Genomic DNA, 11,760 nt, shown 5'->3' with positions numbered 1-11,760 from the left:
GGCAGGATGGGGGGTGAGGAGGGGCGGGAGGAGGGGGCGGGGGAGGAGGGGTGGGGGCAGGATGGGGGGGGGAGGAGGGACTGGTGGAGGCAATACTTCCGTTGTTATTAAATAGTTTGTTGCATTTTTGTTTTGTTTTATATATAATTTATGTATATAAAACTGCAAAATTTTAACACTTTCTCATACATTTATTGAGGCATAAATTTTTACATGAATTTTACCTCACACAGGGATTCTGTATGATATATATGGACACAAAGTAGTACCTTCAGCTGTATATTATTATATTACTCTTACATTACTCTTATTAATTATGTATTAATTCTATGTAATATTCTATTTATTGTGCACCATATTATGTATATAAATTATCACATTTATACTTTATGTATTTAGCTTGTGAATGCTGGCATCTGTACAGGCCAGCGCGTAGTAATACATAGATAGATGTAGGAAGTGAAGACTTAGTCTCTGTGGCGTGACCACGGGCTTCTGCGTCCCATTGTAAATATCTCCCGTACGAGAATAGAACCTACTTTTAAAGACAACAAGTGTTTGTGTATACCCTCAGTAGTATAGAACATTCTTTGGGTATCCCTAGCAACACGCTAGAGATTCCACACACACAAACACACACAAGTAAATCACTGTAGGTGCGCGTGACCCAAGTATATGCTGATAACCAGAAGGAAACAAGAAAACACGAAGTTCCCAAGAGCTTTCGTGTAATTCACATCTTCAGAGGTGAGTACAGACTAAGGAGTAATACTTGACAAGGCTGATATACTGTATACAGTAGAGGAGAGTGAGATCAAGTCCCTAGGGGACAGCAGGTGTCCACATATATAGGCTATATGACCGGAATATTGTCAAGTATTTCTCCTTAGTCTGTACTCACCCCTGAAGATGTTTCTTGGCTTCTCATCCAGTGTTGGGGGTGGCGAGTGTACTGCGGGTTGGGTGCGTCAGGTCAAGGTGTCAGGTCAACACTGACCACTAAGTACCAATTGTAGCTCTAACAGTTGTTTCTTCCTTTCGAGTTGAAATTGTCACTTTTGTATATCAGTTGTGGGTTGATCTTCAATAATTGCACTGTACTGTTGTAGGAGGATGTTGATAAATCCAGATTGGGGGGGCAGGGGAGGGATGGGGAGAGGAAGGGCCGATACAAACCATGGTCAGAGACCATGGCCGACTACATCCTTACCCACGAGGTTGAAGTACCATGTTCACTACAACACTACCACATGTTCACTACAACACTACCACATGTTCACTACAACACTACCACATGTTCACTACAACACTACCACATGTTCACTACAACACTACCACATGTACACTACAACACTACCACATGTTCACTATAATACCACCACATGTTCACTATAACACTATTATTTGTTCACTATAATACTAATACAAGTTCACTAAAACACTAGAACAAGTTCAGAAGCCTCTTATTATATTTTCTGCAAAACAAAACACGTCCTACTGAAGGATCCAATATTGGATAGAATCAGTTATGAATTTGAAAATGAACTCCGATTACGATATTAAGAATATCGAGACCGAGTGCGGTGTGACTCCGCAGCCAGAGGTAGACCCAGACACTAATCTGGTCTGCGATATACCTAAGGACGATTTTCACAAATTTGACCAATATGGTCTTTTTATAAAAAATATGCCCTGTGACCACCAGACCGGTCTACACCGTGGTACAGCCATCGCTAGGTACTGTAGCGAATTTTTCAGAGAAGAAGCCCTCGTGCTCAATGGAAAACCCGTGGGTAAACGCGAACTGTACAAAAATTCTCGTCGGCACTTGAAAGTTGAATACCTCCGATATCCTGGTGGGCCCAACTACAAAACCGAAAAGAATTCAAAACAAATGCGTTTTGCTCTTGAAATTGTAGAGCGCCCAGTGAGGGAACAATTGCATGACTCAACACAATGGCGGAAGCCTGAAAGATTCAGGAAAACCTTCCGTAAAAGGCGTTACGACGAAAGCTACAACCCCTCGTACTGTAGGCCCGGGAGGAGGGAGTTTGACGAAGGCTACAACCCCTCGCCCTGGAAAAGACCCAGGAGGATGGAGTTTCACGAAGGCTACAGGTCATCGCCCTACGTGAGGCCCAGAATGCAGCAACATGGGGGCGGTTATTATGAATCACCTCCCCGCTGTGTTGATTGCACCAAAAGAATCCTGAGATGCGGCAATCGTTATTATCGCCGTTGATGAATAGTATTACATTTTCTGTAAAAAAATATATGAATAAAATTAAAACTTGATTTAGTATTATACTTAACCCAACCATCATCTTGATCATCATCAATTATTATTATTATTATTATTATTATTATTATTATTATTATTATTAATATTTCTGTTCACATGTCTTTTCACAGCCTCATAAAGTTCATTATTATGCATTAATAATCAACACTCATACACTCACCTATACATAACCAAAGCAACACAACCACCTAAGCACAGTACCTACTGTTACGACCATGTAGTATTTTTCTATTTTTTTTTATATATAACATGCTTCCGTGTTGCTCCATATTACTCCTGTAATGATGTGTTATATTTACTTTTATATAATCTAGTCACCTTACCCTGTGCTGTTAAGGTTTTACCTGTTATTATTTGTTCAAGCCCATCTTATTTCTTCATTTAGTATTGCAACAAGCATTCTTTGTTCTCTAACGACCATCTGCATCGTTAAACGACCCACCTGCTGGTCGCACAGGCGGGAAAAGGCCATATATATAGTAGTCCACCAACTGACGGAAGGCAGTTCAGTCCTCTTGTCATACAGTTCACATCCTATGAGTGACACTCGTCACCTGTTACTTATACTTAATTTATTTGTGTTGTTCCTGTCACCACCAATGTGGTATATCTATGTGAGTACCTATTTATGTCTCTATTTATGTCCATCAGTATTTGCTTAGTTACATTTAAGTAATTCAGTGTTTCACGTTAGTTAATTTCAGTGTTAGTTTTTATACGTTTATGCAGTGTTAACGTAATCCAATGCTTTATTATTATTCTTTTGATGTTTCGATGTTTAGTATAATTTGTGTCTTAAAAGTTTCGATGGTGAATCAATTTGTTGTGACAGCCTACGAGGCTCTTTATTGTGTTAATATTTAATTAATTAAATTCTTAAAGGTTTACTTTATTTATTTTTATTCCCTTTTAATTTACTTCACTTTTTTTGTTTGGTTACGCCTAGAACCTGGATATTTAAGTAAATTAAGAGACGGCGTAACAGTTTTGGCGACCTTGCCAGGATTCACTAACGACCTTTTGACACTTGTGATATTTTTTTTTTCTAAGCATGCTGATGGATTTGTTTTGAGGCATGGTAGGACTAACAATGGAAATTTTGTGAGTAATAATTTGGTGCGTGACAGGAGGAGCTGGGACTCGTTCGCCACCTAATGGGGCGTTCTAATTTACTTGTAGTTTCTGTGGAAAGCCGGGTCATAAGGCGGATTTTTGTTGGACAAGGCCGCAGCCAAATAAGGTGAAGCACGAGAGGTTGCAGTTTCGGTTCTCACGTCACGAGACTTTGATCTTTTCCAGGAGAGCTTTGCGAAGGACCCAGACGTTGGTACCTTTCGTCCATTTTTGTCAAGGCACGGTAGAAGTTGATGGTGTCGAAACACCAGTCACTATTTTGAGAGACTCGGGTTGTCTCCAAACTCGTCAAAGAGGGTGTTGTTGCGGTGAGGAAGACTGACAAAACGTCGTTTTGGGCGCCCTTTGGGGTAAAGGTGCAGCTCCATTGGTTTTTCAGGTATAGCTAAACGTAGCCGGTGTACACGAGCTGCCTGTGTTAGTACGTGTCAAATCTCCTTGTTGCTACAGTGGACCTCATACTTGGTAACGATTTGCTGCAACAGCTTGAAGATGATATACACGGTGTTTTCCCTTTGTGTGCTGTGACTCAGTTTATGTTATTGACTAATGATCATAATGTAACTCCTGATGTAGATAATTCACTGTCCTTAGAAGGACTTTTTGCTAACCCAATTGCTTCCAAGACATTTCTTCCGCAGTTAATGCTGTGACCGGGAGAGTTGCTTTAATAGCTGCGCAAGAGCAAGACGATTCATTATGGCTCTTGTTTGACCTGGTGTCCGATCCTGCCAATGTTTCAGGCCTTACCACGAGATATTTCAGTCAAGACGGTGTTTTGTGCCGCCGCTGGCTCCCACCGACTATGTCAGAGGAAGATGCGGACTGGGCGTCTATCACTCAAATAGTCCTCCCACACACTTACAGACAACATGTTCTAGCTCTGACCCATGACGGTCACTTTTCTGGACATCAAGGTGTCCGAAAGACGTTCAACAGGCTGGCCAGGTATGAGGAGAGATGTCACTAAATATTGTAAGTACTGTCATTTTTGTCAAAAGGTAGGCAAAGCCAATCGGGCTATTCCACCTTTTCCACTTGTAAGAGTACCTCACGTACCTGAGCCCTTTACAACGGTGCAGTCTGACATTGTAGGCCCTCTGCCTAAAACTTCTAGTGGGTTTAAATATTTATTTACAGTCATTGATACCTCCACTAGGTACTTGCATGCTGTACCTCTTAGGAAAGTTACTGCTAAGGCCCTTGTTAAATGTTTGCTTGACCTGTTTAGTCACTTTGGGTTGCCGTACCGTGTTCAAACAGACGGTGCCTCATATTTTGTAGGAAAAGTTTTCAAGGAAGCCCTAACAAAGTTGGGAATAGTTCATTGTTAGGTAGTAGTGAAGAGAGCATTAGCGTATTAAGTTTAGTAGGAGATGTTAGAGAGAAGCTTCTAAGTTGTTGGATCCTTGCCGCAGACCACTTGTCGCACTCCAAGACATGGTACGACAAGCATGCCAGACACAGAGTTCCAGATAGGAGATCAAGTACTCATTCTCTTGCTGAGACATGGGCAGCCGCTCCATGCAAAGTTTAGTCCTCTTGTCATACAGTTCACATCCTTTGAGTGACACTCGTCACCTGTTACTTATACTTAATTTGTGTTGTTCCTGTCGCCACAAATGTGGTATATCTATGTGAGTACCTATTTATGTCTCTATTTATGTCCATCAGTATTTGCTTAGTTACATTTAAGTAATTCAGTGTTGTTTCACGTTAGTTAATTTCAGTGTTAGTTTTTATATATTTATGCAGTGTTAACGTAAGCCAATGCTTTATTTTTATTCTTTTGATATTTCGATGTTTAGTATCATTTGTGTTTTAAAAGTTTCGATGGTGAATCAATTTATTGTGACAGCCTACGAGGCTCTTTATTGTGTTAATATTTAATTAATTAAATTCTTAAAGGTTTACTTTATTTATTTTTATTCCCTTTTAATTTACTTCACTTTTTTGTTTGGTTATGCCTAGAACCTGGATGTTTAAGTAAATTAAGAGACGGCGTAACAACACCAATATACAGTACCCACCCACCTAAATACAACCAATATACAGTACCCACCCACCTAAACAACCAATATACAGTACCAAACCACCTAAACACAACCAATATACTGTACTAAACCACCCAAACACAACCACTATACAGCATTCACCCACCCACCTAAACATCATAAATATTTAAGACTGTCAGCGTCCATGCAATCTTCCTTGAACTGATTCTTGTTAGGACCTTCCCCTGGGTCCAGAACACACATCTTAAGGTTAAGTATTTTGAAATAAGTATAAAGACAGACAACACAATTTAAGCCGGTATGTCGCTTATCTTGTTCTCGTCCGGACCGTTTCAAATTACTTCCCCTCTCCAGAAACCTTTTCACTCATGCCCCATTTTGCCATAGCAGTGTGTGTCAATTTTATATCTGGTAAACTTCTTCTCATTGATTCAGGGTATATAAAATCTGTGTGATCACTTAACCTAACCTAAGCTACGTTGGTTGTAGAATGAGAAATTATAGTCCACCCTTTTCTTATTCGTACATCAACAACTACACGGTGTATATTGTAAACATATGCCTGTTTGCTTTTCAACACCGTGGTCGCTGGTTCAATTCTCCTGGTCAGATGTGAGACGTGTGTTTTCGAGTGCGACGCCGCCTTAACGAACATACTCAGGTATACCGTATACTTCGGTTTCCTTCTATACTAACAAAGAACAGACCGACCGCCCAAACGAAAAGTTAGGTGAAAAAAGGTGGAAATGATACAAAACAATTATTTCACTTGCCAAATTAAGAGGGTGTGAGGCGGCAACTAGCAAACATGATCTAGGAGGTGAAGAAACTACATACTGGAGTTCAGTTCTGTTTGGAGTGATAACTTTTTTGCTGTATAGTTGGATTTAAAAGCATTTGAGTTTACTGTGTAATTCCTTAAGGCAGCTGGTAGACGTTAATAATATGCCTATGAGTTCACGGATTAATCATAGCTTCTTGGAACTTCTGAACTTTAACATTATTGACAATTCAGGTGAGTTAGTGAGAGTTATCAATATATCTTCTCGAGCCACCTGTATTTTCATAAAAGTCTAAGGTGCCATTTCAGGGACTCAAAGTTAGTAAATACAAAGATTAAATACCAACATGACCGAATGACACTGTGCTGACGTAGGAAACAAGCTCTCGTGCATCAAGAGAATGGGAATTATTCTGCCTCTGTATTTATCTGGGAAGCTTACAAAGTTAATTTTATCGCCCATGTTGTACCGTACATAGATGCATCCGATCATATACATTCTGATGTAATAATCGAGATATGATGAACAATTAGACTGTATGACGTTTAGATATTAGTTTCAAGGGGTCACTAATAAGTAATAACACACGTTCATGTACATTCAGCATTAATAATGTCCCTGCAAAATAAATCATAAGTTACCATTGTTTCCATAAGTTAGATATGGATATACGAGTTTATCCCCAGATCTTACCCATGATTTCACTTTCAACACACAATTAATTTCTTGTACATAATTTAGTACATGGATGCTCATGTAAACAAGGTTAAACAAATGAAGTCTTATTAAATATAACAAAGGTGATGGTTGTCTTCTCTCTGGAGTCGACGCTGTTGTTACTGTTGTTCACTAATATGGTTTGGCCATTAGTCTTAAAGGGGCGAGCATTTACAATATATCTCTGTGGTTTCGTCAGCCTGTTAGGGTTAATTTTCGACTGGGGTTTACTTTTTCCACCTCAAGTACTGGCACAGAAGTAGGAACCACAATGGTGTCGATTACTTAAGTCATTAGATACTGTAATTAGCGTCCCAAACCAGCAACGAAACTAACACCCGGAGTCTGTCTGTCCACACATGTGTCTGCCTTCCTCTCGTGTTTATCTCCACTATACGCCGAGTGTTGTTAGTATGATAATATATGACTAGGATCGTATAATTCCCATCCCTTTGATAAATCTGGGCACTTATATCGTGAGGAAATTGTATACAAGGTCAGGGTAAGTTTTGATTGGTGCAAATTTTGTTATAAATGTTGTTCTTTTTTAATTGAGAAGTTGTTAAATTTAAGTCAGGTGTAAATTCTGTTACTGTAGGCAGCATTATTTTTGCTTCTACGATGTTTGGATAATACTAGATTCCTAACTTACACTCTTAACTTAGGCTGCTGACTCAAAGTTCAAGGATTTGTAGCTGGAAGTTGTCCATACAGATGAGTGTAGGAAGGTGGCCGGAGTTTCAAACCCAAAGATTTACGTGGCATGGACATTCTCCCGGTCCAGGTCAGTTGTCTCTTGTCATTCATGTTCCATCTACCAACCTGCCAGATGTCATGACCTATCACTCTAACACTCTCCATCCTGTGAACAATATGCGATGTTCTGACTTTAAATCCAGTTCTCACTCCCCAAGGATCGTATCATAGCTGTTCCAAACCATGACACCAGAACTGCCCTTTGCTGTACGTATAAAATATTTAGCATTTGTTATGGATAAAGGACGTATTAACCCGAGCTAAAATGTTGAAAGCGCGAAGAATCAATTAGGAATCTATAACAAGAGGAAAAAGGAAAAGAGGAAAGAGAAAAATAAATCGGCGCAGACCCAAAGATAGAGAAAGAAATTAGAATCAACTGCCTGGTACATTGACCTCAGTGTATTCTGATGTGAATTTCAATATTATTTCTTACTTGCGTCTCTCTATACATTGGAGGTGAGGTTCTGGCACATATGATGGCAGCTCACAGTGAGTATTGGTTATTGATACATACTGTTCTGGAGTCCTGCCACCACCACCACCACCACTGCCACCACCATTACCACTGCCACCACCACCACCACTACCACCAATTACTACCACTTCCACAACTGCCACTACTGCCACCACCACCATTTCTACTGCTACCACCACAAATACTACTCCCAGCACCACCACTACTACCACCGTCACTACTACTACTCCTAGCACCACCACTAATACTACCACTACCACCACCACCACCATTACTGCCACCACCACTACTACTGTCGCAACTGCTACCACCACCATCACCACCACCATTACAACTGCTACCAACAGAAATACTACTCCTACCACCACCACTACCGCTGCTACTGCCATTTATTTAGTTTCACTCCCGTCTCTCAGAAGTTGTCCACGTCAAGATACACCAGAGAAGTGTATCCCATATTAGCTATAACACTTCACTGGCTAAGACCCATGAGTCCTCAACCTGGCGAACTGTCTTAACATTGCACCTCTCTGACACCTTTGACACCTTCTCATACAGCCTTTCCTTCTGTAAAATTTGTAAAGTTCTTTTCCACCACGACTTTTTTTTCTAATCCCGTTTCTGATTTTTAGTTTTATAATATTTCACATATGTCTCAGTTATTGCAGTTTTGTTTAATGTTTTTTCCTGTCGTTCTTATGGCAGTAGATTGTTGATGGGATATGGTTTAGGCTAATTAGTTACAAGTTATTTTTTACACTCATTAATATTTATCCAATTCCTTCATCATCATTAGACACAGATTGTTCCTTCTTATGCTTCTGCGTATGTCCCATTAATTTCTCCTCAGTATCTCACTTCCTCTCAACCTGTACTCTTGTTCCTTTATCTCCTCTTCCTCCTCCTTCACTAGGCATCTCCTCCTCCCCCGTGCCTCCCCTCCCTGCTAGTGCTCCCTGAGGCACCAATACCGTCCTCCTCACATCACCACCGACGTGCTCGTGTTCCCCCTAAGTGGCGTCTCTTTGGTTCTGGTCCAGACTGTACAAGGCGATCGTATGAATTATCTGTTGTGGAGACCGAGGCTCAATATTGGATTCCTTCAGCTATGTGTGAATATTTCTTATTAAAGTTGACGCGTCGCTTTTTATCGAAACGTAGGCGATATGTTCAACAAATACCTTCTTTTAAGACAACTGTTCCTCTTATCAACATGTTATCCTACACAGCTTTTACTTATTACATAATTTGAGAGACTTATTGGAAGAAATTTCTCTCTGGGCTCCAGTTCGTCGACCGTCCCCTGGAGAGGTCGACCATGACCACCACAATAAGTCCTGCTATATGAATCTCTCTTCTCTCACCCACACAATTTTCAGTCTCCCGCATCCTTCCTTTTCCTACCTTGTCACCCTTCACCATTTCTCCCCAGTTTGTCTCTTCTATACTCCCACATCTTCAACGTTCCTGCCTCTCCCCTCTTGATTTTTCTCCAGCTCCTTCCTTCTCTCTCATACTCTCATTTCCTTTCTCCGCTCTAGTCCTTTTCCCGTCTACCTTATATTATTATCTCTCACCATTCCCTCTTTTTTCTTTTTTAATCTTTTTTTTCTCTTTGAAGGTATTTATATTCTTTTACCTCCCTTATTACTTATCTCAAGTCCCCAATGTGTTTATCTCTCGTCAACAGCCTCGTAAATCTCACCTTATGTATTTTTATGTACTGATATATATATATATATATATATATATATATATATATATATATATATATATATATATATATATATATATATATATATATATATATATATATTTTACCATCTCATGTTGACTTTTCTCACGTTGTTAATCTTCTTTATGCTGTCAGCCTCCCTTATACTGTCAGCTTCTCTTATACTGTCAGCTTGTCTTATACTGTCAGTCTCCCTTAAACTGTCAGTTTCCCTCATATTGTCAACCTCCCTTTTACTGTCAGCTTCCCTTATACTGTCAACCTCTCTTATACTGTCAGCCTCCCTTGTCAGCCTCCCTTATATTCTCAGCCTCCCTCAAACTATCAGCCTCCCTTTTACTGTCAGCCTCCCTCATTCTGTCAGCCTCCCGCATACTGTCAGCTTCCCTTATATTGTCAGCCTCCCTTATACTATCAGCCTCCCTTATACTGTCTGTCTCCCTCATTCTGTCAGACTCCCTCATACCATCAGCCTCCCTTATACTGTCAGCCTCCCTTATATTGTCAGCCTCCCTTATACTATCAGCCTCCCTCATACTGGCAGCTCCTCTCCTAGAAACTTTTTTAATGTACAAATTTATATTTTATAATCCCGAGTCTTCACCTACTCAGCCATTCTTGTTATTATTATGGATCATCTTTGTTACTTTAACGTCAAAATTGATTAATCTTCTCATAGCTTACTAAAGAAACTATAACATGTATGTACAGTGCAGTATACACGCTCTAATATCTTCCTTCTAAATATCCATTATTACCACGGGAAGTGAAAGGAACGGTAAATATAAACAAAGGTCTTAGTACCATACGAGGATTGACTTCAGGTTCCCAGTGTGTGTGTGTGTGTGTGTTTGACTGTACACTTAATTATATCCTCATTGACGTTAACATTATGACCGCCAATACAGTAAAGACCTGAAGTAATTTCATGCACAGTTAACTTTTACACAGTCAATCATCAAGGTTCTCTCAGGCATCAAGCACTGCCACCAACATTCATTGTAAACACTACGTGTGCAAACTGTGGCGCGGCTATACTGTATATAGTGAGTTGTTGGAATAAACATTACTATGATTCTTTTATGTCACACACACACACACACACCCACCCACCCACACACACACACACACACACACACACACCCACACACAACCACACCACACCATCGGCGATCATGTACTTCGTCATAATTAGGTATTAATGAATTGTGAAATAGAAAACTTAAACTAACTTAACCTAACATTAAGAAATATTAACTAAGTGTTATTAATTATTTTTTGTTCGTTTTACATACAAGATAATCATCATGGGTGATATGATATTATGATATATTCTGAAAAAAAGTAAAATACGTAAGTTTCGGAGAAAAAGAATTAAATCTAAAGTTACTCAAAACAACAGTAAAGATTTAAACTATACAGATGAGAGGAAAACAAATACCAGTAATAAGTGCAAGTAATAAATAACTAAATAAACCCTGGAACTAAATATATATATTTTGATGTTCTTTGTCTTTTATACTATAGACTAACTGCAGTATATACTTATAACATTTAAACACGTAATAATAATGGTTGCCCCTCGTGTACGAGGATGGGCCGGCCCAAGGCGTGAATTTGTTTAAGGTGTAGAAGGTATAGTCAACACAACTACCACACCCTAAGTTAACGAGTTGCATGACCATTACCCCGGAACACAATCCACTAATCGATAAACATTCAGGTCGCTAATTACTGCTGGGTCGACAGAGACATATGACGTATAAAAAAAAAACAGTCCTACCCGGCTCGGGAATCGAACTGGGGTCCACTCGCTTAAAAGGCGAGCATGCTGACCAATA

Source organism: Homarus americanus, unplaced genomic scaffold (assembly GCF_018991925.1).
Source record: "Homarus americanus isolate GMGI-L3 unplaced genomic scaffold, GMGI_Hamer_2.0 scaffold41027, whole genome shotgun sequence".
In the NCBI taxonomy this organism is placed as follows: Eukaryota; Metazoa; Arthropoda; class Malacostraca; order Decapoda; family Nephropidae; genus Homarus; species Homarus americanus.
Note: the sequence above shows the minus strand (reverse complement) of the source record.